Here is a 6,586-nt window from a genome sequence, read left to right as displayed (position 1 = left end):
ATCTTCAAGAAAATTAGAGATACCTAGGGAATATTTCATGCAAAGATGGGCACGATAAGGGACAGAAACAGTATGGACCTAACAGAAGCAGAAGATACCACCACCTTCAGGGCAGAAAGCAAAGAGGAACTAAAGAGCCTCTTCATGAGAGTCAAGAGGAGAGAGAGAAGCTGGCTTAAAACTCAACATTCGAAAACAAAGATCATGGCATCCGGTCCTATCACTTCGTGGAAAATAGATGGGGAAACAATGGAAACAGTAACAGACTTTATTTTCTTGGGCTCTGAAATCACGGCAGGTGGTGACTGCAGCCATGAAATAAAAGATGCATGCTCCTCAGAAGAAAAGCTATGACTAACCTAGACAGCATATTGAAAATACTACTTTGTTGACAAAGGTCTGGCTAGTCAAAGCTGTAGTTTTCCAGTAGTCGTGTATGGATGTGAGTGGTGAACCATAAAGAAGACTGGAGCACTGAAGAATTGATGCTTTTGAACTGTGGTGTTGGAGAAGACTCTTGAGAGTCCCTTGGACAGCAAACCTGTCAATCCCCAAAGAAATCAATCCTTAATATTCACTTGAAGGACTGATGCTGAAGCTGAAGCTCCAATACTTTGGTTACCTCATGCAAACAACTGACTCATTGGAAAAGCTCCAGATACTGGTAAAGACTGAAGGCAGGAGGAAAGGGATGAGAGAGACTGAGATGGTTAGGTGGCATTACCAGCTCAATGGACCTGAGTTTGAGCAAGCTCTGGGAGATGGTGAAGGACAGGGAAGCCTGGCACAGTGCAGACCATGGGGTCACAAAGAGTTGGAAACAACTGAGCGACTGAACAACAACAACAACCATTGTGTAAATATACATAATTAATTTCCCCTGCTTCACATGTTTGACTCCTACAAGTATCTGAAAATGAACAGTTCATCTATTTTAGGGTGTTTTCGGCAGACAATTCAGAAACTCAGTGAGATTATTCATGACATGGTTCAATTGTGGCCCTGGAATTAGATGGCACTTTATTTGCTTGCTTGTTGGTTCGCTTTGATTTCAGTGTGATGCAAACTGAATTCACTTATGGGCCCTAGGTCTACAAAGAAGGCATTCAGTCTGTATTAGTCATTAATAATCTGTATCTGTTGATGCCAACACAGCAGTATGAAAATATAATCAGTTGCTGCTTCAATACTTGTTTGACTTGATATGCCTTATTGTTTTAGCATTAAATAGGCATCTTAAATGCCAAGGTTCTGGTATTCACTATTAGAATCTGTGTTCTCTCTAGCCTCTAGAACTTGTCTTCTTAACATTTTGTGTGTCTTGGATCTTTATGGCAATCTGATAGAGAAAGGTTATGTGGACTCCTTCTCAGAATAATGTTTTTAAATATATAGGATAAAATACAACACGTTGAGATTCAGTTCCACCCACAGACTCTTTGGGAACCCCCATTTTGAAATTATCTATTTTTGTGGCCCGTTCAGGCTTCTGTAGCAGAATGCCATAGACTGAGTTTCTTATAAACAATGAAAATTTATTTCTCACGGTAGAGCCTGGAAAGTCCACGACAAAGATGCCAGTAGATTTATCTAGTGAGAGAGAACCTGCTTCCTTGTTCATAGATGCAGTTCAGATGGCAGCTTCACGCGGTGAAAGGGTCAAGGGCGCTCTTGGCTGCCTCTTCTCTGTGGGCACTGTGGCTGAAATTTGGCCCCCTTACCCTGGTATTGATTTGAATCTCAGGAGACAGAGTTTTGGGTGAAGTAGAAAAGAATAACTTTATTGCTTTGCCAGGTACAAGGGGCCACCACGGGCTAATGCCTTCAAAACTGTTGTCCTGACTGGAGGGAGTAGTGAGGAGTTTTGTAGTAATGGCTCAAAGAGGAGGGTGTAATCAGCTTGTGGAAATTTTTCTGATTGATTGATGGTGAGATAAGCGGGAGCCAGCGTCCTCAGTCTTCTGGTTCCAACTGGTCTGGGGTGTACCTGCTTTTAAGCAGCATACAGTTACATTCTTCCTTCCGGTGAAGGTTTCAGTATCAGCAAAACAGCTCAAAGATGTTTTTACATATATCTCTTGAGGGGGAACCAAGACCCAAGGCTGCATTATTGTTTCTCAACTACTCCTCCTGTGTCTCCATATTCCCTCCCTTGCCTAATTGGCAACTGTTTGCACCTGACCTTTGCAACTCAGGGAAGGTCAAGGAGGCTATTTCCAGCAAACAAGAAATGGGGGACCCAGAAAGGCTTTTGTGTCCAGGAACTCCACAGGATCCTGCTAGGTTTCAGCATTAATTCATACATGAGGGCTCCATTCTTATGACCTAACCACTTCCCAAAGACCCCACCTTCTCATATCATCACATTGGAGGTTAGAGTCTCATCATATCAAATTTGGGAGGATAGTTTCAGTCCGTAACATCTGCTTTAGCACAGTATACAGAAGACATTAGAGTCTGCCATTAACTTTGAGGGTAAGAGGTCAGTAGAAAAAAAGCATTTCTTTTGTCTCCAGTTTATATTTCTTGCTGAGAATAACCAATCCTGGTAAAAGTTTTGTGTAAATCTAAGAGGGAGAATTTAGTGTTTCAGCATATACTTAGGGAAGGGAAATGATGGAGAATATCAACAGCAGGTAATTTTTCTTTGTGGAATGATCATTTTGACTTTTGAAACTAAAAGGTGTTTCTTCCTGAATCCTTGTTATTTTGTATCCACCCCCTGGAAAAGATTTTCTCATGGTTTAATGTTATATGAATTGGCCTTGCTGCTGCTGCTAAGTCACTTCAGTCCTGTCCGACTCTGTGTGACCCCATAGATGGCAGCTCACCAGGCTCCCCCATCCCTGGGATTCTCCCGGCAAGAACACTGGAGTGGGTTGCCATTTCCTTCTCCAATGCATGAAAGTGAAAAGTGAAAGTGAAGTCACTCAGTCGTGTCCGACCCTCAGCAACCCAATGGACTGCAGCCTACCAGGCTCATCCATCCATGGGATTTTCCAGGCAGGAGTACTGGAGTGGGGTGCCATTGCCTTCTCCGATGAATTGGCCTTAATGGTGCTAAAACTGGGAAAAAGTAGTGGATGTTTCACCTTTCTACTCTACCTATACTCAGCACTTAGTTTATTCTGTAGATTGCATCAAGTTAGTGGGACAGATGCTTGAAAGAATTTCCCCCCATATTACTCAGTTATTAAGGCAGTGTAATCATCAATGCCTGAAGCAGCATTGATTCTGGAATTTTGCAAGGTTTGGACAGATGCAAATGATATCTACCTACCTGGGAGTGTTAGTATCAGATTATTTAACATTGTGCATTTAAGGAACCAAAATAGAAATACATTTTGGAAAACAATGTGCCTAGGTGGCTCCAAGAATGTTATCCTCCTGTTCTGAAATGAGTCCCCAAATTCACCTTTTGGTTCTTAATCTGGTTCCATCCTTGGATTTTAGTTTCTTAACTTTCCCTACCACCTTTTCACCCTTAAATGATGTTTCACCTTCTATATACAAACCCCCATGCTAACATCGTTCTTTAATACTCTGCTTATCTCCTATTAAACTGGATATCCCTAGGTATTATCCTAAACTGTCCCAGATCATAATTTCTAATGAATAACAGACTACAAAAAAATTCTTATGTATTACAACTTATTAGGCTATGGTTTTTCTAGTAGTCATGTATGGATGTGAGAGTTGGATTGTGAAGAAAGCTGAGCGCTGAAGAATTGATACTTTTGAACTGTGGTGTTGGAGAAGACTCTTGAGAGTCCCTTGGACTGCAAGGAGATCCAATCAGTCCATCCTAAAGGAGCTCTGTCCTGGGTGTTCTTTGGAAGGAATGATGCTAAAGCTGAAACTCCAGTACTTTGGCCACCTCACGTGAAGAATTGACTCATTGGAAAAGACTGTGATGCTGGGAGGGATTGGAGGCAGAAGGAGAAGGGGGACGACAGAGGATGAGATGGCTGGATGGCATCACTGACTCGATGGGCGTGAGTCTGAGTGAACTCCGGGAGTTGGTGGTGGACAGGGAGGCCTGGCGTGCTGTGATTCATGGGGTCGCAAAGAGTCAGACAGGACTGAGTGACTGAACGGATCTGAACAACCTATTAATCGGACTTCAAAACACAAGTTGTAAATCTGATTATGTGATATGAAACTCACTACAGAGAAAAATACAAGCAAATTTTATTAGTTACAAATTTTACTTTTGGGAAACAACCATTAGGAAAATCCCTAAAAACAAACAAACAAAAGAAGCAGAACTAAGTAACAGGTCTCATTGACTTGTGATTTGTTAAAAACATTTTACAGGGGAAAAATAAGTTTGGTTGTATGTCCTGAAGGCTAGATACCTCATTCAGACCTTTGTTGGCTTCTGTCTCTAGTTCATCTTGGCATATCACAATGCAAATGGGCAAAATAATGATAACAGATGGGCAGGGGAAGAATCATGCCAAAATTCTAGGCTTCATTCTACATTTGAATAGCTAATAAGGAATTTTTGCTCAAAAATGTGCATTTGGCGATGTTGGGCAGTAGTCTGTATGTTTGAATTGACCTAAACGAGTGGATTCAAAAAGAACATGAAATTGCAAAATCCGTACATGCATATGTAATAAAGACAATTTGTCAGACACATCATAGCTTCTGGATAATCTCAACTAATTGAAGGAGAGACATTATCTAATGCACAAATACAAACATTTATTAACTTCTCTGCAAGTTGTCTTGAAATGAGTCTAGAGTTCAGATTAATGGTTTGTCAAGTAGATCAAAGAGAAGTAGACGCAAAGCTGAATCCTACTGTGAGAAACAATGAAGCAGACCCGATTTTATTATTTGTTTTCCTCTGGGATATCTGTCAAAAGTCAAAAAAATTTTTGTAATGCACACATTTATGGATCATGGCTGGCGGTTTTTGTATCATTCATATAAGATATGCAATTGTGGAAAGTTGTATTTCTCATTTTTTAAGGGAACTTGCTTTCCAGTGTAATTAGTTTAACAGACAAGATCTCAATAGTCAGAAAATAGAACGTAAATGAAGATGGCTGAAAAACATCACTCTGGTTAAAAAAAAAATCAAAAGCATAAATTAACTTGTAAAAAATATGTATGCCACAACCATGAATAAGCTAGCTGTATGTAATATGATTATTGTTTTGCTGAAGATTGAGGATTGTAACATTTGCTGTTCTTTTAACCATAAATGAATTTTTCTGCCTGTCTGATTTTGTAATCAGAGTCTGCCAGAATGCTATTTACATGTACCCTCATTTGCAAAAGCAGAAATACATTCAGGGCATCAAAGTTGATAATATATAAAGTCAAGGCACTTGCTTGCTTTCCTGAAACTTCATACTTGAAGTGAAATACCGACTAAAATTAATTGTGCTACTTGAAAGTTAGGTTAGTCCATGCACAATTGGGCAACTTTCAATTACAGAATTCTTGAAGCTTCCCTTGAATAGGCTAGTTATTAACATTGGCCTCACACTGAGATAAAACTACGTTTTTAATCTTAAAGTACTCATGGTGTATAAAGCACCACCGCTGCTAGAGATTTTCTAGTTTCTGCGGCTCAGGCTCATTGTCACCACATGAGAAGTCTAGTCTTTGTGAATGCTCGGCTTATTGCATTAGGAGAATATTGAAGAAATACTGGCTATTTCCATGGGCAGTGGATACTTAATTCAGTTCCCATTATTATCATAGCCATGCCTCCAAAATGCAAACTTATTTTATTAGGATAAAATGTACTACATTTTTTTGTTGTTGTTGTTAAAAAAAAAACTCATTTCTTTCTAGGAGAAGGAGAAAAATGTCTAAATGATCATAATGGAGATTTAGGGCAGCAATTGAGAGTAGAAGAACTAGTTTTGAACTGCTTCTCTGACTAAAAAATTGATCATCTATCAGTTCAATGAGAAGAATTCATTAAGGTTACTGAGAGTTAAAATGTGATGTAAAATTATTATTGCTCAAATAGGTAACATCTTTTCTTTGTTTTCATTTGGTCAAAAATAAAGGGAAGTAGATAATTTGCCTGTCATGTAGAGCAAAGTGAAAGTGAAAGTGAAATCCCTCAGTCTTGTCCGACACTTTGTGACCCTGAGGACAGTAGCCTACCAGGCTTCTCTGTCCATGGGTTTCTCCAGGCAAGAATACTGGAGTGGGTTGCCATTTCCTTCTCCAGGGGATCTTCCCAACCCAGGGATTGAACCTGGGTCTCCCGCACTGGAGGCAGACGCTTTAACCTCTGAGCCACCAGGGAAGCCCTGCCTAAATTAAATAAGATAAAAGTGCCTTCAGGTTTTGCTGCTTTCTTGGTTCTAAGCACAAGAAAATTTTGGTTTAAAGCTTTAGAAATGAAGGTATTTTTAAACCCAGAGGACTTGAGAAGTAGTCATTATATGCCTGGGTCTCTTATGTGAACATCATGCTGAATATTAGAGGGATAACAGGATCTAATGTTCTTTTTGTTTAGAATGTGATTCAGAGAAAAGGTGAAATAAGAAGAAAATACTTCAGATGGAAATGCACATACATACATACTATAAGAAGCCACAGTGCCATAAAA

The 6,586-nt window shown here is 39.8% G+C and overlaps 1 non-coding gene across 1 annotated transcript; it reads right to left on the bottom strand.

The window, feature by feature from the left end:
• Positions 1-6,208: 6,208 nt before the first annotated feature.
• On the bottom strand, positions 6,209-6,280 carry TRNAW-CCA (transfer RNA tryptophan (anticodon CCA)). Its single transcript has one exon. It is a non-coding gene; the product is annotated as a tRNA-Trp (tRNA).
• Positions 6,281-6,586: the final 306 nt, after the last annotated feature.

This window comes from Bos javanicus, chromosome 16 (assembly GCF_032452875.1).
Source record: "Bos javanicus breed banteng chromosome 16, ARS-OSU_banteng_1.0, whole genome shotgun sequence".
Taxonomy (NCBI): domain Eukaryota; kingdom Metazoa; phylum Chordata; class Mammalia; order Artiodactyla; family Bovidae; genus Bos; species Bos javanicus.
The sequence above is the reverse complement of the archived record's forward strand: the minus strand, read 5'-3'. Positions and strand labels throughout refer to the sequence as shown.